Genomic DNA, 25877 nt, shown 5'->3' with positions numbered 1-25877 from the left:
TCACATGACTTGTCAAGGTCAGAAGCACAATATCTTCTGAAAACAGTACAAATCTGTTTAGAGTTAAAGGAGGAAGTAAATGGCTTATTTTTGAAAATTGGTGTTTGCCTTAATGGAGAAATGGCCTGTCATTACTGGGAAGTAAAATGTGGAATTTCATTTTCAGAAAATAAATGATGCAACTATCCAGTGCCGGTAACCCTTCAGTTCTCCAAAAGGTACCTGTGGGACGCTGTGCCAGTGCTCCTAGAAATCACATACTCCTCTGCTCCTTTTGGGGTATGGTTTTTATTTACAACAGCACTGGGGAGTCCTGGACTCCTCTGAGAGTGGTCTATGGACCAGCAGCATCACTATCCTTTGGGCCTTGTTCAAATGCAAATTTGCAGGCCCCTATCTCAGACCATCAAAATCAGAGGTGGTGGGTGGGAGGAGCTATATTTTCACAAACCTACTAGATGACTCACACGTGCATTAAATCATGAGAAGCATTGCCAAAGGGATGAGTAGGGTCTGACCACCTAGCACCTTTGCTTTCTGCCTCAGTGCCTAGGGAAAGTTAACCATATTTAAAAATAAACCCAACACGCAAGTCTCAAAGCTAACAACCAAACAATAAGAAGATAAAGATTTTTAAAATATAAAATAAGTTTCAGGTTATTTCATTGCAGTTACTAGATGCCTTGAGTTCAAGCTGTAACTTTTTTTTTTTTCTGAGACAGAGTCTTGCTCTGTCACCCAGGCTGGAGTGCAGTGGCACAATCTCTGCTCACTGCAAGCTCCACCTCCCAAGTTCACGCCATTCTCCTGCCTCAGCCTCCCAAGTAGCTGGGACTACAAGCACCTGCCACCATGCCCGGCTAATTTTTTTTGTATTTTTAGTAGAGACGGGGTTTCACCGTGTTAGCCAGGATGGACTCGATCTCCTGACCTCGTGATCCGCCTGCCTCAGCCTCCCAAAGTACTGGGATTACAGGCGTGAGCCACAGTGACTGGCCGTCAAGCTGTAACTTTTTTACAGTTGTTTTGTACCCACATCTTCAGGAAACACGTGAGGCAAACAGGTCCAACATTACATAGCATGAGATACTTTCCAAACAATTCCTCTTACACCTCACAACTGTATTATGTAATAATAACAAAAGTTAATCTCGAATGGCTCTTAATGGGTGACAAGGACTTTCCTAAGAGCTTGCAAATATTAATGTGTCTAATCTTCACAACATACCCATGAGGTTGGTCAATTATTGTCTTTATTTTACAGATGGGAAAACAATTACTCAGGGGGTTGTGTCAATCGATGGCCAAGGTCATATATGTGGCAATTAAAGCCAGTATTCAAAGGCAGGCAGCCTAGCTCTAGAGGACATGTTTTAGTCACTAAGTCCAGTGACTTTATTGTAAATATATTTACACTATTTTTTTGTTGAGAAAGGTGAAAGGATAAATGCTTTCCTAAAATCACATTGTTGCTAAAAGGCAACCCAGTTATACCTCATTTCCCATACTTGTACTCAGTCCCCTATTCCAGCTCCCTACCCAGGCACCAACCATGTAAAAGGTACTTAGCCTCTTACATAAAGGGGTTCTACCCCATGGGGATTGTAAGAATTAGGTCAAACAATCTATGTAAAATGCTCAGTGCTTAGCACATAGTAAGAGCTCAAATTTAGCAATGATTTTTCATTATTATTTTAAATGAAGTGTACAAGGATTATACTGCATTTCATTCAGTTTAAAAAGATGTCATCACTAAGAAACATCCCAATTTTGGAGATGTTAAAATACGCAAATGCACGCATCATAAAGTGGATGAAATATGACACTTTGTATGTAACAGCTTTATAGTCACTGATGAATGCCAGATTTTCCCAGCATAACCACAGACACCACAATTTTTTGTATTACTGTTATTTTCATGACAGGGTGGTAGGGATGTATATTTCTTTTTACTTTTCTTAGCAATCTGCAAAGATTATCATTATTATTGCATTGCACAGATAAGACAATAGAGGCTTAGAGACGTTAAGCAACAACCAACCTAGGAAGTGGTAGAGTCAAGACTGATGTTCATGTCTGTCTGACCCCAAAATCTTGACATGTGCTATGATACATCCATGATCCCTAATCCCTGGATACTTTTCTTAACACTTTCCTGTGTGCAAGTTGGTCAGCTCCCAGCTCTTGACTTTTTCACAGAGGAAATTATACAATAATGGCCTCAAATAGCTTTCATAGGATTAAGGGCGCGAAGGGACATGAGTGTTGAGTGGTGAGGTATCAGGCATGATGTGAAGGCAAAGTATTCATCTCTTCTTATTTATCAGCATTAATGACACTCAGGAGGCACATTACATTTTGACAAGCCTCAGCAATCAATAAGGAGCCCCAAAATACATCTCAACTCCCTGAAGAATTGCAAAGATACATTTAAAAGAAAGAAGAGAATTTAAACATAAATGTTTAAAAATGTTATATTTGAAAGCAATACAGATATAACACTGGGTTTCAATCTTTAAGAATTTACACAGTAAATTTTATCTGCTTGCAAAGTAATCTAACTTTGTATTTAAAGAAATAACAGAATTATGTATTTTCATATTGCACTTGGGTCTGAGCACTGGAAATCAATATCAGACATTTTAAAAAACCAGTTATAGGCTTTCTGATCCAACAGAGCAAATATCTGACCACCCAGATACTTACATTTTCCAAGGTGGAAGCCATGCCATGATGTGGCCTAAAGAGTCTCTTTTCTTCTGACTTTTTTTTTTTTTTCGATGAATGAAAGAATATATTTTATTTTTAGGAAAACCTATTATTTGGGATAAAAGAAGAACAATGCTGGTTTCTAACAGAGATTTCTGTCATTTTGGGGGGGATTTTCTTTTCATTCAATTGATCATTATTCATGAATGGATTAATACTGATTAGAAACAGCCACTTCAAAAGATGTTCCTCATTTTCTGCCTTGATCCTGCTGTAACTGTATAATAGAGTAAGGGGGAAATAAAATAACTTGGTGACACTTCAAATCAACTCATTTATAAACCTAAATTTATAATTAGACTGTAGATTATTTTCAGGATCATTTCCTAATAAGAAAAAGAAACTACTGCTGAAAATGGGCTTTACTTACAGTTTTATGTTACATGAAATTAACATTCAGATCTCATTGATACCACAGAGGAAGTGGAGGATGGGGTTGGTTGAGAGTGTGTGAGTTTGCCCAACTTGTCTTCCTGATAATGTTAGAAACAAAGATTGTTCTCTCCTCTGTAGAATGGGAGCATATTCCTTTAGAACTCCAATGGCTATTGCATTGGTAGCAATCAACAAATAAATATAGGTAAGAATTATTTTAAACTGTGTACTGTGAAGCTCCTGAAATGTAATTTTTCTACTTGTGAAGATATTAGATTTTATTATTATTATTATTATTATTATGATCATCATCGAGACAGAGTCTTGCTCTATCACCTAGACTGGAGTGAAGTGGCACAATCTCAGCTCACTGCAACCTCCATCTCCCGGGTTCAAGTGATTCTCATGCCTCAGCCTCCGGAGTAGCTGGGATTACAGGCATGCACCACAATGTCTGGCTAAATTTTGTATTTTTGATAGAGGACAGGGTTTCATCATGTTGGTCAGGCTAGTCTTGAATTCCTAGCCTCAAGTGATCTGCCTGCCTCAGCCTCCCAAGGTGCTGTTATTACAGGTGTGAGCCACCATGACTGGCTGATATTAGATTTTAAATACTAGTAAGACATCAATTTTGCAAGAGAGAGGAAAAGTACAAGAAATTCACCATCACTTCACAGTTCCCTGATGTACTAGCTTAATGAATTACTTAAAAGCATTTCCTAAAACTGAAAAAAAATTAGTATTTGGAAAGATGCAATTTATAAAACTAATAAAAGGATCAAGATAAGATTTAGAAGTTATATTGCTGAGTAAAGTAAATGTATCCCAATATCCCACTTATGGTAAAGCATATTCTTGAGTTGATTGGTGGGATAGAATCAATTGAAAAGGTAGGTAGAAGTAAACGAGGCCAAGGCCATCTGCCTTTCCTTTTCCAGCTGCCTGTAGTGATGGTACGCATGAATCAAAACAGTACATTATCATTTACCAGAAAGGTGAAAAATGCCTTGCTTGAGGTTAAAAGAAGTACAATCAATTATATTTCTAAATGGCTACAGATTTTGAGACAGCCATGAAAAAGTCACAAACATGTCTCACAATTGGGATTTTCAAATTACTTTTAAAGTGGTGGAAAATTAAAAGAAAATGTTCAATTTTAGATGAAGGAATGGAAAAGGTCATTTCTCTGTGGGATTTAATAGGAAGTCTTATACGTGCTTTCTCTGGCACCTGTGAAGACTGGTGAAGATTAGTTATAGCTTCAAAACACTTGATCAGTTTAATTTGCAGTACAGATAATATGAGGGATTCAGGAGTTGCTGTTTTAATGACAGTGCCCATAAGAAGTTGTCAAGTATCACTTAATACAAAGCCCTGAGGAATCTGATGTTCTCACAGAGCCGAAGCCACTAATTTTAACTTCCAGAAGATTTAAGATGAGACCGTGGAAATTGGTGCCTAGTTCCTTCTTATCCGCCCTTCCTTTAGCAGAAGACTTCGTCTAGAGCTTGTATGCAAGCATATTGATGCCGGGTGTGGGGCAGATGAGGAGGGAACGGCATTCTCTCTAAATCCATCCTCCGCACTTCATCCTGACCGTGGTATTGAGGAGATCACAAAGACTTCAGAGGTCTTTAGGTGTCCTCATCCTCTCCTCATCTTTGATGGCAACTTTCAAAATCTCAAAGCCAAAACCACAAAAAACACCACCACCAATAACGAGCAGTAACATGAGCCTCTATCCCAAATTCTTCCTGAGCCTGGGAATATCGCTTTTCATTTCACCCAGCAAGACAAATCACCATCAAGTTGATAGGCTCAACAAGAACTTAGAGAGCAATCCTTCACTGTGTTCCTCAATCATGTGTTTAAAGCATCACTACATTTCCCCCAAAAAATAACTGCTTCTAATTAGTGTGAAGAGCCATTTAAAAAGTTTTAAAAAAAAATCTTAGCTTTAAATGTAAATTAGTGTGAAGAGCCATTTAAAAAGTTTTTTAAAAAATCTTAGCTTTAAATGTAAATAGAGACTCCATTTCTACTAAGAAAAAACTTTTCGTAAATTCTAAATACAATCTTTCCCCCAGCTTTCACTTTTCATTGTTGAAAAAATAACCTTACTACTGGTGAACTCCTAAAGGCACTCTCTCATTAAGAGGGTGAAAGAACATTCTGGAAGAATGTGCAAATCAAAGAAGATGTGAAGGAACCTTCTAGAAAGCCAGAGGTCATTGGCCAGAGTGCTTGGAAAGGAGGGGTTGGAAAAGGCTCAGAATACAAAAGGGAGGGTTGAGCTGAAGAGCTAAGCTGGGCCTGGGCCTTGGTCCTTTGGGCAGGATGTTCTCAACTAAAAGAGCAAATCAGATGATCAGATTCACCAATAAAGCATTTTTGATAATACTCATATTCTGGGGTTTCTGTTTAGGAAGAGCGCCCCCGGTTAAAATGATGTCCTTCTATGCAAATCTTAGACTATTATTACCATACTTAATAAAAGTTTGTCAAAATGTCTGAATTCCTTGAATTTGATCTGCCATCACAGCAATTGAATTATAATGAGAATATTTAATTTATGTTTAGTTTCCTTTAAAATGTGTGTTTCTAAATTTTCTGAGACTTTTTTTTTACTTCTAAACATAACTTCATGAATGAAACAGTGGCATGAATGAACATAATACATTCCCTTTATTTAAGGGAAACTGGAAGGAAAATATACAAAAATAAAGATACATCCTTTTCTCTGAATTATTCATCAGTGAGAAATTCTGAAACTTGCAAATCACAGTCAGTTTGTGAATAGCAAGGAAAATACCACCCATGTCAATGAACAGAAATGATCCCATCTACAAATTGAAAACATTCTCTATCCCCTCAGGTAAAAGGAGAAAGTAACAGCTGATTGCTTTCACTTTGACTTTCACTTGCTTTGGGATTGAAGCCACTATACATTAGTAACGCATTTTATGGATCAACCTCCTTAAAATAGCTCAAGTATATGAGTATTTGGTCTTTTTCCAGATCCAGCCAATTCTCATTATTCGCTGATTTTATAGTTGTGAATTCACCTACTTGCTAAAATTTACTCGTACCAGCCCCCAGCATCAATACTCACGGAACTTCCACTGTCATTCATGAACATGCCCAGAGCAGTGAAAAATGTGAGTCCCTCCACAGGTCTGTCTCCAACTGAGGTCGCACAGAGCCATGCCCTCCCTGCTGGCTGGGGCCAGCTCTCATATTGTAAGCATGCGTCCTTTTTGAAGCCTATGAGTGCCATATTTTTCTCATTTCTTGTGCTTTTTTGGTGATTTTATAGCCTAAATGACTCCCAAGTGGAGTGCTGAAGCACTGTCTGGTGTTCCCAAGCCCAGGAATTCTTTGACGTGGCTCACAGAATGTATGTTAGAGAAGCTTCATTTAGGCACGGGTTATAGTTCGTTGGCCATGAGTTCAATGTTCGTGAATCAACATTATATATTGAATCAGGTGTCTTTAATCAGAAACAGCCATAAAACAAGGATGTAGGCTGGGCACAGTGGCTTACGCCTGTAATCCCAGCACTTTGGGAGGCCAAGGCAGGCAGATCACTTGAGGTCAAGAGTTCGAGACCAGCCTGGCCAACATGGTGAAACCCCGTCTCTACTAAAAATACAAAAATTAGCTGGGTGTGGTGGCGTGCACCTGTAATCCCAGCTACTCTGGGAGCTGAGGCAGGAGAATCGCTTGCACCCATTGGGTGGAGGTTGCGGTGAGCCGAGATCACGCCATTACACTCCAGCCTGGGCCATAGAGCAAGACTCTGTCTCAACAAAAACAAAAAACAAAAACAAAAACAAACAAACAAAAAAAACGATGTACTGATGGGTTGAGGGAGATGTGAACAAAGGTTCGTGGGACCTTACCCATGTAATTTACTAGGAGCAATGTCTCTGTATCCACTACTAGGTGTTCACAGTGACTTTTTAAAGCATAACTACCATAAGAAAGAGGCAGCTGCATTCTTAAATTTACTTTTTTATTTAAATTGTTTATCAGAAATAGAATCCCATTAATATTGTTTTTAAATCATTTTTGAAAGCAGATTGGAATTCAATTTGAGCAGTTGTTTCTGTAGAAATATGTTGGCCCCACAGCTGCTCCTGAGGGGCCATGAGTAGAGACTAGGTCTGTATTCCACTGACCCAGGGCCGCCTCCAGTATTGGAAAGGGCTTGGCTCCGGCTACTATCACAGTAAATGAAAAGGACACCCTCTAGTTGTATTTTTCTACTCCTGCTGCTCCTTTGCAGATTTTTTTTTCTCACCGTTTAAACAGTGTTGATATAATTCCCTTCCATGCTTAAATTCTCTATTTGTATGCCAGGTGGCACACTGCTGAATGTGTTTCTGCCCCTTCTGCAAGCTGGGTGATTTGAGCGGGGTGAGAAGGGTCATTCCAATGTTGTTATGGAACTCATAAATGAATGTTTTTGAAGTGGGGTCTTTATTGCTACTTTAACAAAATCTATGCATTCAAAAGGTAATTGTTTTATAAACAAAATGGGTTTGTTTGCAAAGACCTAATATCAGAAACTAAATATTAATGTCCATATCCAGGAATTGTTCTTTTTCTGAAATATAATTTAAATTTACTGGCAATTATTTCTAAAGAAAATATTTTATGAATAATTATATTTTCAAAAATAGACAGTATACATAGGATGCTGAGTGAATTTTGCTCTTGGTTTTTCATTGACTATTTTGATGTCCTTTGAAATATGTCCTCTTCAGGATCTAATAATTAATATTTTAGGATATATAAAATTATAATGTCTTATGAAAATGTTTATAAACATTTTGATTCTCTTTTCTAAATGTCTGATCCCTTCTGAGTCTTTACAAATATGCATAATATTTTTCTCTAATTTATTTGAAAGAAAATTATATCTATTATATAAAAATTGCTTCACGTTCTAATGGACAATTATCTAAATCCTATTGTTATTTCATGATAAAGTATAGAGAAAACAGATTAGAATGACTGTCAGGAGAACAAAATTCTAATGCTGGCTCAGCAACTAGTTAACCATGTAAACATCTACAAGGTATTAGATTGGTGTGAAAGTAATTGTGGTTTTGGCCATCACTTTTATGGCAAAAACCACAATTCCTTTTACATCAACCTAATACTTAATTTTTGTGGACCTCTGTTTCTCCAGTTGTGAAACACAGTGGTGAGACTGGGTTTCCTCTATGGTTCATGACCTCTGAGGAAAGTATAGGATCATAAGAACACAGTAAACATTACAGTGCTATGAGAACATTGCCTTTATCTCTTAAAACATTTCTATTATTTATTAACAAATTGATCCTCAGTCTTGACAAGCAATTGAACAATTGCACTACAGTCTTCAAAATATTACATTACTGAGAATGATACCATACCAGAAAAAAAAGTTAAATATGAAATTTCTCTAACTGCTAAAAAATGTTTTATAAAACAGTCATTTTCATTCAATATTATAAAGTTGAAGTTTCCAAATATGTATTTACCATTGTTCTATAAACAATTTTAGAAAAAGTGAATATTTAGAACTGTTACTAATAGTATTTCTTAATCTTCTTTTACCATCCTAATCTATATTCACTGCAATTATTACCTATTTTATAAATGTTCTGGGCCATCTTGCATTCCTGTAATTCATGAAGCAGGTTATAGTCAACTCTTTTAAAAAGTCATTCATAAGTAGAGAAAAGATAAATGCAGACATATAAAAAGGCTATGGCACAAGAAGATAAGATAATAGAAACATTTTCATGTATTCGAAAGAATTTTGTTAGCGTAAATCTTCATTTTTATTCTTGTTTGAGCATTCTCTGGTGTTCCTCATGACAGGGTTTGAATTTAGACTGATCGCACTTGAAATGGAAATATGCAGTTCAGCTGTTTGTACACAAATATGAAACAATTATTCCTGGAAGCACATTTATTCCAATATCCCTCTGTAACTATGGTGACACAGCCCGGTGGCTTGCAAAAACGCACAGGACTAGAGTCTGTGAAAAAGACCTTATGTGATAATTCTGTATTTGAAACATCAGTTTAGGAAGAGGGTGAAACCCCAAAATATCCAGTGTCCCTTGTGTTGTGTTTACTAATATTGGGTTGTAAATATAAACTACTCTAATAGCTACCAAGATGTGCTTTTTACCCAAATTGAGAACCAAATGAGAATTAGTTTGATTCAGAGTGTGATTCCCCACAATTCATAATAAGACCAGGTATATAGATAGAAATTTAAATATTCAGTTATAGTGATATTTACAAATATTGAATATTACATATAATGGAGACCGTGTGTTCATATATTTCTCAACATCTTTTCTCTTCGGACATCAAGTAGACAACGTTTCAAATTCCTCATCATTAGAGCCAAAATAAACACATCAGCTCCTCTCACTTCTGGGAGCAGCCAGCCACCTCAATTTATACCACAAGCATTCCAGTCAGACTGTGGCTTTAACAAAGGCTACAGCCCTGAAGTGCCTCGTGTAGCTATTCAATGCAGCCTTCTCTAGGAGGCCTGAGCCTAGGGTCCATTCTGGGCAGGGAGATCTACATGATTTTCCCAGAACAATCCCTCCTGAGTTCTCCAGAACCAAAGGAGACTCTGAAGCAAAAATCGAGTGTTTCATTCCCAAACCTCACTTCCCCAAATCCTATGACCTGAAATGAAAGCAGGGAGGACAGAAATCGTCTAAAGTTTTAAAAGGTAAAGTTAGGCAATAAAATCTGTAAGGACAATTTCTTTTTCGCGAAAAGTAACTATGCAGCCATAAAAAATGATGAGTTCATGTCCTTTGTAGGGACATGGATGAAGCTAGAAACCATCATTCTCAGCAAACTATCACAAGGACAAAAGCCAAACACCACATGTTCTCACTCATAGGTGGGAATTGAACAGTGAGAACACTCAGACACAGGAAGGGGAACATCACACACCAGGGACTGTTGTGGGTGGGGGGTAGGGGGGGAGGGATAGCATTAGGAGATATACCTAATGCTAAATGATGAGTTAATGGGTGCAGCACACCAACATGGCACATGTATACATATGTAACAAACCTGCACGTTGTGCACATGTACCCTAAAACTTAAAGTATAATAATAATAAAATTAAAAAAAAGAGTCAAGCCAGGTATGCCCAGGAGCGAAGCTACTGGACAGTGAAAATGAGGCTTGTTGGAAAACACTTATCTGTGTTAGAACATGGTGCTCCCTGGATAGTTGAGCTCAGATTGCCATGACTTAGGTAGAGTGCTCCTTTCACACCATTTGTTATTAAATTGCTATGTGAATTTCTAGAAAATTCTTACATTGAGATTTTAATCTTTTTTATGAAATCAAACTTTACTGCTCATTATGCCTTCATTCTTTGTGCTCTTCTAAATTCCAGAAGGCATATTTTCAGTTCCTAACAAATTTTATGTTTAAAGCAGTGTGTTAAGGAATTATAGTTATTTTATATTTATGCTACACATTTGTTCTTGAACGTTGTACGTGTCTTGATCTCATTGAGATGCTCTTCCTCATGATATAATCTAAGATGTTGCAGTGTCACACTGGTGAAACACTGTACCTCATTTTGATAACTCATTGAGATGCTCTTCCTCATGATATAATCTAAGATGTTACAGTGTCACACTGATGAAACACTGTACCTCATTTTGATAACTCATTGAGATGCTTTTCCTCATGATATAATCTAAGATGTTACAGTTTCATACTGGTGAAACACTGTACCTCTAATTTAAAGCCTAGTTACAACATTTTTGGTGGACCTATTGGGTTAGTGTTTTTCCTGAAACCCTTTTTGGTTTGCACTGGAGTTGTGATGGCTCAAGATTCTGCAAAAGGGGTAAATTTTTGATAGTGTTGGCCACCACTCTGTGGTTGAGCCTGGAAACCCTAAGTGCTGTCACCCTGATTTCCTGCTGTGAACCTAGAGGATTAGACTTTGGATTGCAAGGTTATTCTTCTATTTCTTCCTTTAAAAAATGAGATTACAAAATTGTTTTTCCAGGACATGGATAAAAGGATTGATCGAGGCATTGTACTATTCATTTAGAAATTCATTCTATTTCTTCAAAACACTTCAATAGAAGAGAGAGAGGAGAGCAGAGAAACCAAAGGTTTGTCAAGGCCATTTCTTAAAGTGTCTTTATTTAACAGAAGGAAAATGCTTTATGGGAGGACTTCTCATACTAGTTGCACTTTGGAGTTTAAGTTGTGATAAATTAGAAATTATTTTAAGAAATAATTTGAACAAAGTACAAGAAAAGTTTGTTTTAAGCACCTACAATACACTAAGCACAGAGGATGTGAGTGTGATGAGTCTGGAAAGGAAAATTACAGAATATAATAGTGAGAGCCAAACAAAAGTGTGTGTGTGTGTGTGTGTGTGTGTATGTGTGTGTGTGTGTGTATTGCAGCAGATGAAAAGTTGGAAGAAGTCAAAGGGTGTTTAGGAAAAAGAAAAGTGGCCAGGCATTGTGGCTCACAGATGTAATCCCAGCACTTTGGGAGGTCAAGGTGGGTAGATCCCTTGAGCTCAGGAGCTCAGGATCAGCCTGGGCACTGGGCAACATAATGAGACCCATCTTTACAAACATTAGTCTGGCATGGTGGCACATGCTTGTAGGCCCAGCTACTCGGGAGGCAGAGGTGGGAGGATCACCTGAGCCTTGGAGGTTGAGGCTGTGGTGAGTCGTGATCGTGCCACTGAACGCCAGCCTGGGTGACACAGTGAGATCCTGTCTTTAAAAAAAAAAAGGAAAAAGGAAAGCACTTTTAAGCTGAGATCTGAGGGATGACTAGGATTTTGGTGGCTGGAGTACCACTCTATAAAGAGGGTTGGCAAGGACAGAGGTTTATAGAGTCACCCATAAACAGTCCCCAGGATACCTTTAATATCTGATGGCTGTTCAGGCTAATTAGCAAGTACAGAAGAGCAAACCATTAGCCATTTGAATGCTGGTATTGCAACCACAAATAGGTAAAGAGAAGAAAAGCGGAAATGATCACTCAGTAAGATGCACTTGAGGTCCAGTAGCTCAAGTCAGTAAAAAGTTTTAAAAGTATTGCTATCATGTTTCATCAAGCTGAAATTATTCACAAGCCAGATAAATTACCATATCTAGGACACTCAGTGACATTTGATTAAGTGGTAATTATACCAAAAGCCTGATAATAGAAAAGAATGTATTAAAATAATGTGAATGACAGTCTATTAGAATATTGCCCATTATAGAATGGTTCGGCCACAGGGACCTCATTCATAGTGAATTGGTTTTATAAAATGATCTCTCTTGAAATGAATGTAGTTCAACAGAGCTGCAAGGTGGAAGAATGCAGCACCCAACACCTTCCCTCTTACAAGTCAGCAGGCCAAGCCCCATCTGAGTGAGGACAAGAGGCCAGGCTAGCTATAGCCAATGGACTAAGCTAGGTGCCAGGCTCCCCTTTCTGTAGGTCTTGGTGGCTGCTGGTATTTAGAGGCAGGTAAAAGCTATAATTCTCCTTGCCTGATAGCAAAGTTACAGGCAAGAAGAACTACAACTTTTTAAAATTAGCAACTAGACATAAAGAAAGTCATAACATCTAAAAATTTAGTGAAAGTCCCAGTTCTCTGTTCTGACCTTTGTTCATGACAGAAAACTTCAATGTGTGATTTTGGGGTTAGGTGTTCTTGTGACAGGATCTGGCTAGCCTGGCTGGATCATGTGAGGGAATCCTCTAATTAAGATCACCCTCAAGGCCCAGTGGAGGCACTATCCCTGGGCACCATGCTGAAGAGCCACATTCTTTGCTTGCTGGTTTCTTATATTCTGTCCCTGCAGGGTCTAAAGCCCACTTAAAGCATTCTGTAGACAATTCACAAACCTTCAACACTCATTTTGAAGCTCAATCCTCTCAGTGTGATCTTCCTTAAGGAAGCTGAGTCCAAATCTGGATTAATCTACTGGCTATGAATAGGCCAGTTCCTTAACCCAGTCTCAGTTTTCATTGCTATAAAATGGGGAAAATGGAGAATTGTTCTAAGAATTAATTAAAATGATGCATATAATTCACTTATTACAATGTCTTGCATGGAGGAAAGGTCAATCGTTAATAAAGTTGGTAATTTACATGGCATTGCTCTAACACCTGTGACTGGCCAGATTTTCATGGACCAGGAATGCCCGAGAAGCTCTGTTCAGACCAGCTATGCTTCAACATTCTCATTTATCAGAAGGAGAATGAAAGAAAGTGTAAGCAGGTCTCATCTCCATTAAACTTTGCTTCAGGTGCACTAAGATGTGACTGATGCTAATTTTTCCAGATTTTATATTATTTAGGTGGGACTCCAATCCCAGCCTCTTGATTCCTGCCTCCTAGCATTTCTGCCTTCGAAATTGTTTTCACTACCACAGATTTTTTAAAACAATTGTTTGGAAATTTGTATATTTTCCTTTTTGGATGACTCGAGGTTAGTGAAACGATTTGATGAAAAATAGGATTACACACACACACACACACACACATACATATATGTATATATGTATATGTGTGTTGTATATATGTGTGTATATATAATGTATATATGTGTGTTGTATATATGTGTGTGTGTGTGTATATATATATATATATATATATATATATATATATATATATATATGTTGAGACACGGTTTCTCTCTCATGCCCAGGCTGGAGTGGCACACTCTTGCTTCACTGCGACTTCTGCCTACCAGGTTCAAGCAATCCTCCTACCTCAGCGCCCCCAGTAGCTGAGATTACAGGCGCGTGCCACCATGCCGAGCTCATTTTTGCATTTTTAGTAGAGATAAGGTTTTGCCATATTGGCCAGGCTGGTCTTGAACCCCTGACCTCAAGTGATCTACCCGCCTCAACCTCCCAACATGCTGGGATTACAGGCGTGAGCCACTGCGCCCAGCCAGATTATATTCTTAAAAAGATAAGTGACTGTATAATAAAATATTGGAAGTCAAGGTAAAAATCAAGTCTTCCATTTGCTTTTCCTCAGCTCTGAAACATACTAATTTTGGGCAAGCCATTATATTCCATGAATTATTTGTCTTTAGTCAAAAAGGGGTTATAAAATGTCTCATAAGATTGTCTTGAGTGTTAATTTTAAAATAGATGTGAAAGAACTTGGAAAAATTAGCTCATCATCATGCATTCTGATTTCAGGCCATTATATGATTTTATATGATTTGTATTATTTTAATTTTATTTTTTATGTATATGATGTTGGATTATGCCATTTTGTCTTATAATATGCACACTATGCTTCTCAAAAATACAGTAAATGGTTTTGTCCTAATAATATTTAGAACATGAAAAATAAATCATATGTTAACTGAGTACTTCCATATTTTTAGAGAAGCCACTGATGATTTCAAGATAGCTCTTGATTGAATAGACTGCCTTTGGCAGGAGGGAGTGGATTGCAATAGTCATCTTTACAATTGATTCAATTTCTTCAGCAAATCAAATTTGTGGCAATAGACATAAATCATTTCAGAAGGCTAAAGTGAACAAATTGACTCATCCAGGTTTTGTTAATATCATAGTGTAGAAATGATCTACATGGCATTGAATAATATACCTTGAGTTATTGGACAGTAGATACTTTGGCATAACTGTCACATATCAATCAATTTAACTTCAGCTCTTTTGTAATGAATTATAATTTCTTTACAAGTAATAAAAACTATTGAAAAGTTAGAAATATTTCTGGAAGGTTTGGCCACTGTTTCATGAGTTTACAAGTATATCTACTATGCACACACACAGGCACACAAACACAACTGATACGCAACATTCTATGAGTCAATGCATGGTGAAGAAATAGAATGTTTTGATTAACCCACAGTTACTCCTCTATGCAATGATATTATCTAGCAGATGGATACTTTCTTGGAATTTAGGGATTTTCTTCTAGAATTTTGCCTGTGAATGTGCACAAGTGCCCTAGATACTGTTTTAAACAGATTTTCTTCCCCCCACTCCCAGAAATGTAGTACTTTAATCTGTTAACCAGAAAGTTAAGTACAAGGTCAAGTATCTTAAAACAGATCTCGGAAATGCAAATTGAGGTTGTCTCTGGTGAGTTTAGGTAAGCGTATTAAATCTAGATGAAAGAAATATTAAAATAAGTTCTAAAAGGATTTCCATGGATATAAAGCAAAATATTTTAAAATGATAGGCCTTTTGAAATACGTCTTTGATTAGAAGTATGAGATACCATGATTCAGAAAAATAATAGGAAGGACTGAAAAATACTGTCAAAGTGTTAGGACAATAATACAAATGAAAACACTCTAAAGCCACTTTTTAATTTCCTACTGGTGAAAAAATTTCTAGAGAAAATATTTTTTGTTTTCATTTGTCTGTTGCCTAGGCTGGAGTGCAGTGGCACAATCATAGCCCACTGTAACCTCGAATTCTTGGACTCAAGGGATCCTCCTGCCTCAGCCTCCTGAATAGCTGGGACTACAGGCACACGTCACCATGCTGGCTAATTTTTCAATTATTCATAGGGATAGGGTCTTGCTATGTTGCCCAGGCTGATCAACTCCTGGGGTCATGCGATCCTTCTGCCTCAGCCTCCCAAAGTCCTGGATTCCTAGAGAAAATAAAGGCAGGTGTATTCAAACAGTCTCTTGGATAAGTTACAATTTAAAACAAAAAGTTGGGCAAAAAAGGAAGGATAAACATAAGACCAGGGACAAGCACAATGGAATGTTTTCATAGTTTAGTTGTTGTGCATTCCTTCTGTTTGAGAAATGTTTATTGCAGGTCGATTGTAGTACAGGTACTAGAGTCTGCTCTGGGCTGTGAAAACAGGCAGGCTTTCATTTCATCCCTCACAATCTGATTGGGGGTAAGTGAGTCATTAGGAGTCACTGGAAGACTTTAAGCAGAAGAAGTTGATCAGATTTGTGTTTTTAAAAAGAGCTATATGAGAAAAAAATAGAGAAAAAAAAATTTGAGGTAGCAACATCAGAAATAAACTCAGAGGCAGATCAAATAATCATTCCCTAAATCTCCAAAAATAAACAACAGTCATATAAGACTGAAATTGAGCGGTGCAGTTGAATTTTCTCAATAATTTTAAAATAGTGATTTGAAGATGAAAGCCTGAAATGAAGCAAGATTGGTGAAGTGTCTTAAAATCTGAGTGGAGCTGTTAGAACTATTCAACAGACACTGAGGAATTATAGCTACAATGTTTTTTAATGGAACTATTTTCACACTAATGAGAAGTTCTATAGCACAGAAACATTTGCAATTTTGTGGAGATAGAGACTTGAATCCTGCTACTGAAAATCTGGAAGGTCACAGTCCAGTAGTGGTCTCTTAACTGGTCCTCGCTTGTCAATACTCCAGTGATCTATTAATAAAATCAGAAAACTTCATTCATGAAAAGATAAGCGTTCTGCAAACAAACAGCTAAGCTTTATATGAGTTCGAAAGAGAAAGTGAAGTCTGTGGTGGATCTCAAAAAATAAAAGCTCTGGGTATATCCAAGTGTGGCCTGTGGCGTTCAAAGGTGTGCAGACTTCCAAGGGGACAGGAACACCCTTGACTCTATGGAATCTGGTGGAGCAAATGTTACTGTTGGATCAGAAAGGACATCGTATTGGGGATCATTTTGAAAGGAGGTAATTTATGAATGGCAAAGCAACTCAGCCTCCACTTTGCCTGTCTCCTTCCTTACAGAATTGTGGACTTGAAAGAGTGGACAAAGGATGGTTATGAAATTTGAAGCATAAACTGTGTGAGGAGAGAGAAAGTATGTACTGAGCCCATCAAAATCTGAGGTTCCCAGGACCAGAGGAGCACATCCAGGAAGCTGCTGGAAGAACTCCCTTCTTAGGCTGGTCTTCAGTCATCCTTGGTGTTCATTCACAAACCAGGGATTAGAGTGGAGGTGCCAGAAGATCACAAATGGAGTATTTTTTTTTAATTCAAAAGGGAGAACAGAGGAGTTAGAGAACAGGTAGCGTAATGATGACTCATAGTTAATTTCTAGCACTGAATGATTGGTTTGTGTTTACTTAATAATAAGTCATCACAAGAATCCAAAATTAGCGTATGCTGTCTCATGCCATGGATTATTTATGTTCTAAGACTTCTTCATGGTTTGTAATGAGGCATCTAATAAGGTATATTAACCAGTCTTTTGAATAAGAGATAGGTATGTATGTAGATTTATCCATGTTACATGTAGGTGAGCATAGAGCTGTTTAAAGTTTATCCTAGAAAATGTTGTTGAAAAGGAAAAATAGCAACTTGAAGGTGATAAGGAATTACAGAGCATATACAAAAAAAGGTTGGATTCGCATGACCAGCCAATGGAAATAACTGTTATCCCTGGAAAAATACAGAGATCTCTCCTGGGTTTAAGTAAAATCTTCGCAAATACAAGACAAGGAGTCCTAGTTTAGCAAACACTCTATATCCATGATAAGCTAATAGGGTGAGTGGTATGGCTATAAAAAACAAACCAGAAACTAAGGGGGTAAGGCTCCACTAATAGAGAAGAGAGGAAAAATCTCACTCTACCTTAATTGCTCTAATGTGACAGAAATGAAATATATACCTTTTTTTAGGTTTTGGAATTCTTATTTTAAACGGGATATGGATAGAACTGTGATCGAAAAAGTGTTAACAGGTACAGCATCTCAAAATGATGCCACATTTGAAATGATTATTTTTGATAAGATGCCATTTAGGAGGACCTGGAGCTTTTTAAACACTTGAAAGGATGTGTTATGAAAGACATTACAGGCAGAATCTGTGTAGTTCTAGACACAGGGCCAGGAACAACCCATGGAAATTAGTGGAAACCAAAGTTCAGTTCAAGTTGAGTGCAACTTTTTACCATGTAGAGATCTGAAAATGGGCTGCCTTTTCATAGAAAAAAATGGCAAATATCTTAACCCTCAGAAAGTCATCTCACTAATTATTCCTGAAATCAGTGTTTAAACACCTGGAACAAACTTGCTAAGCTTAGCTTTTTCTTCAACTCACAAAGCAAATTTAATGTTTCCAGTGGAGATCAGGATGTTCTTCTAGCAGAGAAAATTGCACAAACTACAGGGAAATGATTAATACTCAATATCAATCTCTTGCAGTGTTCTCATATTTTTTCTCAATATTTGAAAAAATAAAATTGCTTCTGTTCTGTTCCTTTAGCCAGCCTGTTCTCTTCAACTCATTAATTTATCTTAGAAACTCCACTTTTCAAATTTAAAGGCCCATCATTAGGATGTTTAATATTGATGGGAAAAAGTAAAATGACTATTTTACCCACAAAAATAAAAACATTTGTTATCCTTTTTTGATAAAGGTCTTCTAGATTTGCTTCACCCACTTTAACTTTTTCTATGTATGTTAAAATTCAGTGTGCAATAATATTTTCAATTTCTCCACATTTTAGACTTCTTTAGCTTATTTCTATTCACATAAATTCCTTTTTATAAATGTTGATAGGAAATACCATTCTTAATGATACCACCAGTGATGAGTTGAATACTGCCCCATCTGATCAATATGCATGGAAGATATTTTCTGAGCTGTGAGTTTGAAAAATACAAATAATTTTTTAAAAGATATAGTAGCTCCTGTTGAGACAGTCTTATTAATATAAATTCAGAGATATTCACAGCCAAAAGGAGCATTGGCAATCATAAGATTATTAAGGTCATCTTATGCTTTTGTTATAAGAGGAAATCCTGGTATCCATAACAATGCAATGAGTGAGTTTGTCCTGTCGTAGATCCATTTCACAGGGCCTGGGATATAGTACTGAGTGAACGTCCATATACCAACATTCTTTACTCAAAGGAGCCCTATTCTTTCAATAGTAATAATGGAGGGATTATAGGAATAATTCCTGATTATCTCAAGATTTGCTTTTTATTACCCATTCTAGTTTCATCATGATTAACTATTTAATGTTATTTCAGTCCCTTGACCTCATTCTCTGCAACTAAGGAGTTGATGCGAGGAAGTAAGAAAATGAGTCAAAGATTTGGAAGAAGTCCATCTGAAGTTGAGGGTTTCACTGATTAACAGTGGAATAGGTCAAAAGAAGATGATTTTGTTGGTTAAGTTTTTTTGTTTGGTTGGTTGGTTGGTTTTGTGTGTGTGTGTGTGTGTGTGTGTGTGTTGGCGTGGGAGAAACTAAGGAAATAATTCCAAAGGACAGGCTTTTGATGGGGTGTTTTTCTTCTGAATTGTATAGTTTTCAGATTTATTTTAAAGGATTAAAATGGCCATATTTTCTTACTGCCAGTCAATGTCTGTTTATTTTTTAGGCACATCTTTAAAAGACCTCCTAGAGAAGTGTATATATATCATACAATTAGCAAGTCAAAAGACTGGAGATTACCTTTTCTAGAACATCTCTTCCATGTCTATATCTCAATATACCATGGTTTTACCAAGAGGCTTGAAGTTTATAACTGGAGCCTTGTTCTGTTCTTTAAGTTCCTGCTAAATGCCTCAACTTTAGTGTGTCACAAGTACTTCAAATCTCAGCCCTTTAAATTGGACTTGTGGTCATTCCATTAACTCCAGCTTCTCCTCATTAGATTAGTGGTGGCTCTTTTCACCCATTCACCTAAGTTGGAATCCAAACATCATCTTAGAAGCTCTGAAAGTGATCAGGGGAGTCTGAGGGGAGGTAGAATGTAGTGGCTAAATGTACAGGCAGTGGTGTTCAACTGCCTTGGTTTGTAATTCTGAGCCCACCATTTACTGACTGCATGAACTTGGACAAGTAATTTAAACCTTCAGTACTCCTATTTATTCATCTGTATAAGTTGATAGTATTAGAACCTACCTTATATAGTTGTTATGCACATTTAATGAATTAATAATTATCTGAAATATTTATATGTGTTTCTTTTTATATTTATGAACCTCTAAGAACAAGGCAGAAAATAACATAAGCACTTTCTTCTCATATCTAATTAATCAACAATTTTTAACAAGTATACTCCTTATATTGCGTCTTTATCTGTTCCATCCTGTTTATCCAGTGGTTTTCTTGGCTGTCAGTGCTTGAATTCAGGCTCTTGTCATATCTCCATTAAATACTGCAATTGTCATTTTAATAACCTTCCCACTTTTGGTCTTTCCCTGAATACATCCTTTATGCTCCTGGCTGAGTGATCTTCCAATATGTTAATATACATCTAATCACAGCATTCTTCTGTCCCACGTTCACCGGTTCAACATTCTTTTGTGACTCATCATTTTATCACTAACGCCCACCGCCCCAACCCTGATGGTTTTGATGGGATGCTTATGATGGCCAGAGGACCAGTTGGCCCAGCCCTATCTCTTGGCACATTCTCCCTCACATCTTTCAATCAAACAATGCTGAGAGACACCTGTCTCCATCTTTGAGCACTTTTTAAAGATGTTAGGACTGTGACTTACCAAACTGAACTCCCTGAACTCTGCTGCTTAACCAAAATTTTCTGGACAATCGTAAGTCTGTGTAGAAACATGTATGTAATATGAGTCTTGGAAAAATAAATTCGCTTACTTATAAATGGACATACAAATGGCAGCAATTATACTGTATGCATTGTGCTTGCTTTATGCCATAGGTGGACCATGTCACTGAATCTTTATTGTTGTTTTATGAATTTTACTTAAACCATTCTTTATTAATGAACCTTTAGTTTGCCCCTATATTTTTGCTCTATAATCAATGTCACCATGAACATTCTTGTGCATAGTCTTGCCTACATGTACAAGAACATTTGTAGGAAAAATTAGTAAAAGTAGCATCGCTGGGGCAAAGGGTGTGAATGTTCAAAATGTTGATGAGTATTTCCAAGTTGTGCTATCAAGAGGCAGCCCCAGTTTCTAGTCCCGCCACAATACATGAAAGTTTCTATTATTCCTCTCCTTCTGCTCAAAGTATATAGGCTTTCTAATTTAATGTGTAGAAATCTAAATTCCCATCTGAAAGTCATACTTTATAAATGCTGCTTCTCTCCTAAGATATTTTTAAGGTTTGAAAAAAGTGGTACTCATAACATGGCTCATCGTTCTATGCAATTTGCAAGCGTTCAATAACTCAGTAACTTAAACAGCCATGCTAGGGCAGTGACATATTCTGTGCAAAAAGATACAAATACAAATTCTAGTTTACCATTTTATTTAAAGCAGGAATTGTGCAGTTGATAACAAACAGTTGAAAAATTTCAAAAAGCTTTGCTTGTGATGTTTTGAATGATATTTATTTGATTTACATATTTTGTCAGAAAACTGTCATTTGTAAATAATTCCTTAGGACTTTTTAAAATAAAATGAAACAAAATTAATAGAAAAAAAGATTATTTGCTTCCTTTGCTTTTTTCTGACAGAGTTCTTATGCTCAGTCATATCTCCTTACCATGTTTCCATGCCTCTTATGGAAAGCAGTGATAGAAAAGTATGAGAATCCTCAGTGATTATTACCTGTGTCAGTTCTATTAACTGATGCTATTGGATTTTGAATGCTTTCTAAGCATTTTTATTCCAAAAATTTAACATTTTAATGCTCTACTCAACTTGTTTGTTAGTTTTTGCTTCTTTTCTTTAATTACCTTGAAAATTTTCTGACATTTTATTTTTAGAAAATTCTATATCTTATGTTTTAATGCTTCATTTTATCTCAATTTTATCTCATTGTTTTCTCTCAGTTTTTCTAGATAACTACCAGATATCTTGTCTTTGTGGCGTGGACATTATAATTCAATTATTTTTAATAAGTTACTTTGTACATATTATAAACATTCATATGTTGTATGCTGCTATTTCTTATAATAGTCTAGTATATGCTCTTAATATAAGTTAAGAATTAAAGATCTAAATCAAACTAGAAATGTAATCTGTTTTGCATGTTTCTTACTTCTTCCAAACTAAGATTGAACATTGTGTTTTAGTATCAGAACTTGGGGATAGATTGGTTTTAAAATTTGCATCTAAAGATTATTCCCAGGAATTCTACGTGTTTTTAAACCTCTAATTTGTTTAAACCTCCCATATGTAAAATTGTGATGATATTATAGACAAAATGGATAAAAGTCAATACCTCTCTCAATGGATCATAGAATGGTTTTGTTAAAAATCAGTGATTGGCACCCCACTACAGATATGCTTTAATGACAGTTTACTAAACGTGTATTAGAATGTATTCTTAGACACATATGCATGTCTCAATAAATGATTTTATGCATGGGTCGTCTAACTCTTGAAAATAGTTATATTACAACTTTGATTCTGCTTCTAGATAATCTTTCATTTTGGTAAGTTTTGTCACAGATGATAAAAGATTAAGTGTAAAACTAAGTATTATTTGAGTTCTTGCAAAATCAGAATTATAGTCTTGGTTATTAATGTTTCTACAATAATGTTAGGCAAGTTTTATATCTACTAAATAGCAATCAATAGTTTTTCTCATTTCCTAGAAAGGATCTTTCATTTACATTTCTAAAAATCTTTTAAAGTGTTTGATTTTCAGTACTTCCCATGTATTGCTTATTGTGATCATTGCAATGATGACTTAATTGAAGATTTAGGTGTTATTCTTTGACCAGCGTATATGTAAAAGTAGGCAGCCAGTCGCAAGTAAGTCAGCAATAAGCAGAAAAAGTGGATTCTTAAAAAGAGAAAACTACAGCTTTAAGTCCTAAGACTTATCTTAAGAATCTACAAAGAACTCAAAGAAATTTACAAGAAAAAAAACAACCCCATCAACAAGTGGGCAAAGGATATGAACAGACACTTCTCAAAAGAAGACATTTATGCAGCCAAAGGACACATGAAAAAATGCTCATCATCACCGGCCATCAGAGAAATGCAAATCAAAACTGCAATGAGATACCATCTCACACCAGTTAGAATGGCGATCATTAAAAAGTCAGGAAACAACAGGTGCTGGAGAGGATGTGGAGAAATAGGAACACTTTTACACTGTTGGTTGGGACTGTAAACTAGTTCAACCATTGTGGAAGTCAGTGTGGCGATTCCTCAGGGATCTAGAACTAGAAATACCATTTGCCCCAGCCATCCCATTACTGGGTATATAACCAAAGGATTATAAATCATGCTGCTATAAAGACACATGCACACATATGTTTATTGCGGCACTATTCACAATAGCAAAGGCTTGGAACCAACCCAAATGTTCATCAATGATAGACTGGATTAAGAAAATGTGGCACATATACACCATGGAATACTATGCAGCCATAAAAAATGATGAGTTCATGCCCTTTGTAGGGACATGGATGAAGCTGGAAACCATCATTCTCAGCAAACTATCACAAGGACAAAAAGCCAAACACCACATGTTCTCGCTCATTGGTGGGAATTTAACAGTGAGAACTCATGGACACAGGAAGGGGAACATCACACACCGGGGCCTGTTGTGGGGTGGGGGAAGGGGGGAGGGATAGCATTAGGTAATATACCTAATGTAAATGACGAGTTAATGGGTGCAGCACACCAACATGGCACATGTATACATATGTAACAAACCTGCATGTTGTGCACATGTACCCTAGAACTTAAAGTATAATAAAAATATATATATATATAAAAAGATATTTTGGGCTTCAATTCATTTATCATTTTTATTGGAAAGAGATATGCTCGTTTTTACTACCTTGGAAGAAAGAAGCCAAAAACAAAAATAATTTTAAGCAAAGAGAGATGCTAAACACTTAAAAAACCCTGCTAAGTAAAAATAGAGAAGCAAGCTGAGCATAGAAAATAACTGCAAAAATGTTCATGGCTCACTCTTGGTAAGGGTGGAAGACCTGAAAGGATTACGTTTCAATTTCTCATATAGAAAAGACTTACTCTTTCAATTTCTCATATAGAAAACACTTACTCAAAAGAAAATCTAAAAAAAGGAAAACCCAACAAAGTACCTTGGAAATTGCATTTGCTCAGTGCCAATATGAAATTGCCAGTAGTTTTTATGTATTTTACATTTTATGACAAAGTAAATATCCAAGAGAAAGCACTGAAGGTAGATTATAGAAGACTTTCCAAGTCAGTAAGAGAAAGCTACACATGCAACGAGAATATATTATTTTTTAAATACCCACTGAAAAGCAGCGTTTTAACAAAGTGAGTTTGGCTGCATCCATCACGTGGGTATGGGATGAGTATTAGAAGGTAATATTTAGTGCAGAGAGTCTGGCTCAGAGGGATAAGAGTGAAGCTTGGTACATCTTTATATTTTTATATTTATAAGACATATTTATAAGAAATTTATATTTATAAGAAAACAAAGAATGTATTACTGTATACAAATGAAGAGTAGTAGAATTCTTTAATTCTTTCACTTTTTTATTTTGATACAAAGAAAGGGCATTCAGAAAGGAGCCAATATGAGGGAAAAGGCCATATTTTTAATTTTGTTTAAGTTGAATTTAATTTAAAGTGAGGGCTGAGAATTCTTACAGAGTAGTTAACTGTTGGAGCATATTGTGAGAATCCACAGGGTAACCCCCTTAGGAGTATTTAGGTTGATATTTTCATAGAAAAATGAAGGAGCACAGTGAAAATGCTTTCAGATTCATTACCTCATTCCACCACCACCAGATGACAACTTTATGGCTTTGATTCCACTATTTGAATTGTGTGAGCTTTCATTCATCAGTTCATTTCTCAATTCAGCTAATCTTCTCAAGTGCCTACTAAGTGCGCTGCATTGTGCTATGCCCTGAAGATGCTAGCAGTTAATAAACAGGGTTCCTTCCAGGGCAGACAGTCTAATGGGGAGCATAAATGGGTGAAAGACAATGAAACCCTGTGGGATGAGCTCAGTGGCCAACAAAGTGTCTACCTAACCAAGACTAGGGCAGGAGGAAGTTTTCAAGAGAAAATTATGTTAATGCTGAGATAATTGGAATAGGAATCTTGCAGAGGAAGAGTCAAGAGTACATTCTATTCAAGGGAGGGTCATGTATGAGGGGTACGAGTCAGATCGGGTAAAATTGTTCAATGTAGGATCTAAAGGGAAATAAATCTTTCTGAAGAATCAAGATAAGCATGGAACTAGGGAGAAGAGAACAGGGAGTATAGACAGTGGTGCAAAATAAAACTAAGAAGGGCTAAGATAGGGCACTCCCAGAGTCTCATTAAGAAATTAGCACATTATCCTAAGGCAAGGAAAAAATGGAAGAACTCGCATTTGTAGGAGATTATTCAGACTGTTAGGTGGAAAGTGGATTCCAGAAGGCCAGCTGGGGGCCTAAAGCCTAATTAGAAAGTGATCCTAGAGTTCTAGGACGGGATGCCGTTGCCCTTTGCAGGGGTAGTGATTGTGGGGCTGGAGAGAAACAGAGTAGACCTGAGAGACGTTCAGAAGATGGTCAGGTGGTAAATCACAGTCAGTGACTTGCTGTTGTACTTTTTTGTTTCCTTGTTCTAATTTTGCTTTAAAGTTATTTTAAGTTGTAGTTATTGTGAACCAAAAGTATCTGAGACAGGTCTCCATCAATTTAGAATGTTTATCTTGCCAAGGTTAAGGACGCACCCTTGATACAGCCTCAGGATGTCCTGACAACATGTACCCAAGGTTTTGGGGACATAGCCTGGTTTTATACATTTTAGGGAGATATGAAACATCAATCAATATGTGTAAGATGTACACTGGTTCGGTTT

General features: G+C 36.7%; 1 protein-coding gene and 1 non-coding gene across 3 annotated transcripts in view; both read left to right on the top strand.

Moving 5' to 3' along the window:
- The window catches only part of NALF1 (NALCN channel auxiliary factor 1), a 697011-nt gene that overhangs the window by 528597 nt on the left and 142537 nt on the right, over nucleotides 1–25877 (top strand).
- LOC112128639 (small nucleolar RNA SNORD31) lies at nucleotides 18707–18774 on the top strand. The gene has a single exon (XR_002911129.3). It is a non-coding gene; the product is annotated as a small nucleolar RNA SNORD31 (small nucleolar RNA).

The sequence above is a fragment of the Pongo abelii genome, chromosome 14 (assembly GCF_028885655.2).
Source record: "Pongo abelii isolate AG06213 chromosome 14, NHGRI_mPonAbe1-v2.0_pri, whole genome shotgun sequence".
Classification (NCBI taxonomy): domain Eukaryota; kingdom Metazoa; phylum Chordata; class Mammalia; order Primates; family Hominidae; genus Pongo; species Pongo abelii.
This window is presented reverse-complemented; position numbering and strand designations above follow the sequence as displayed.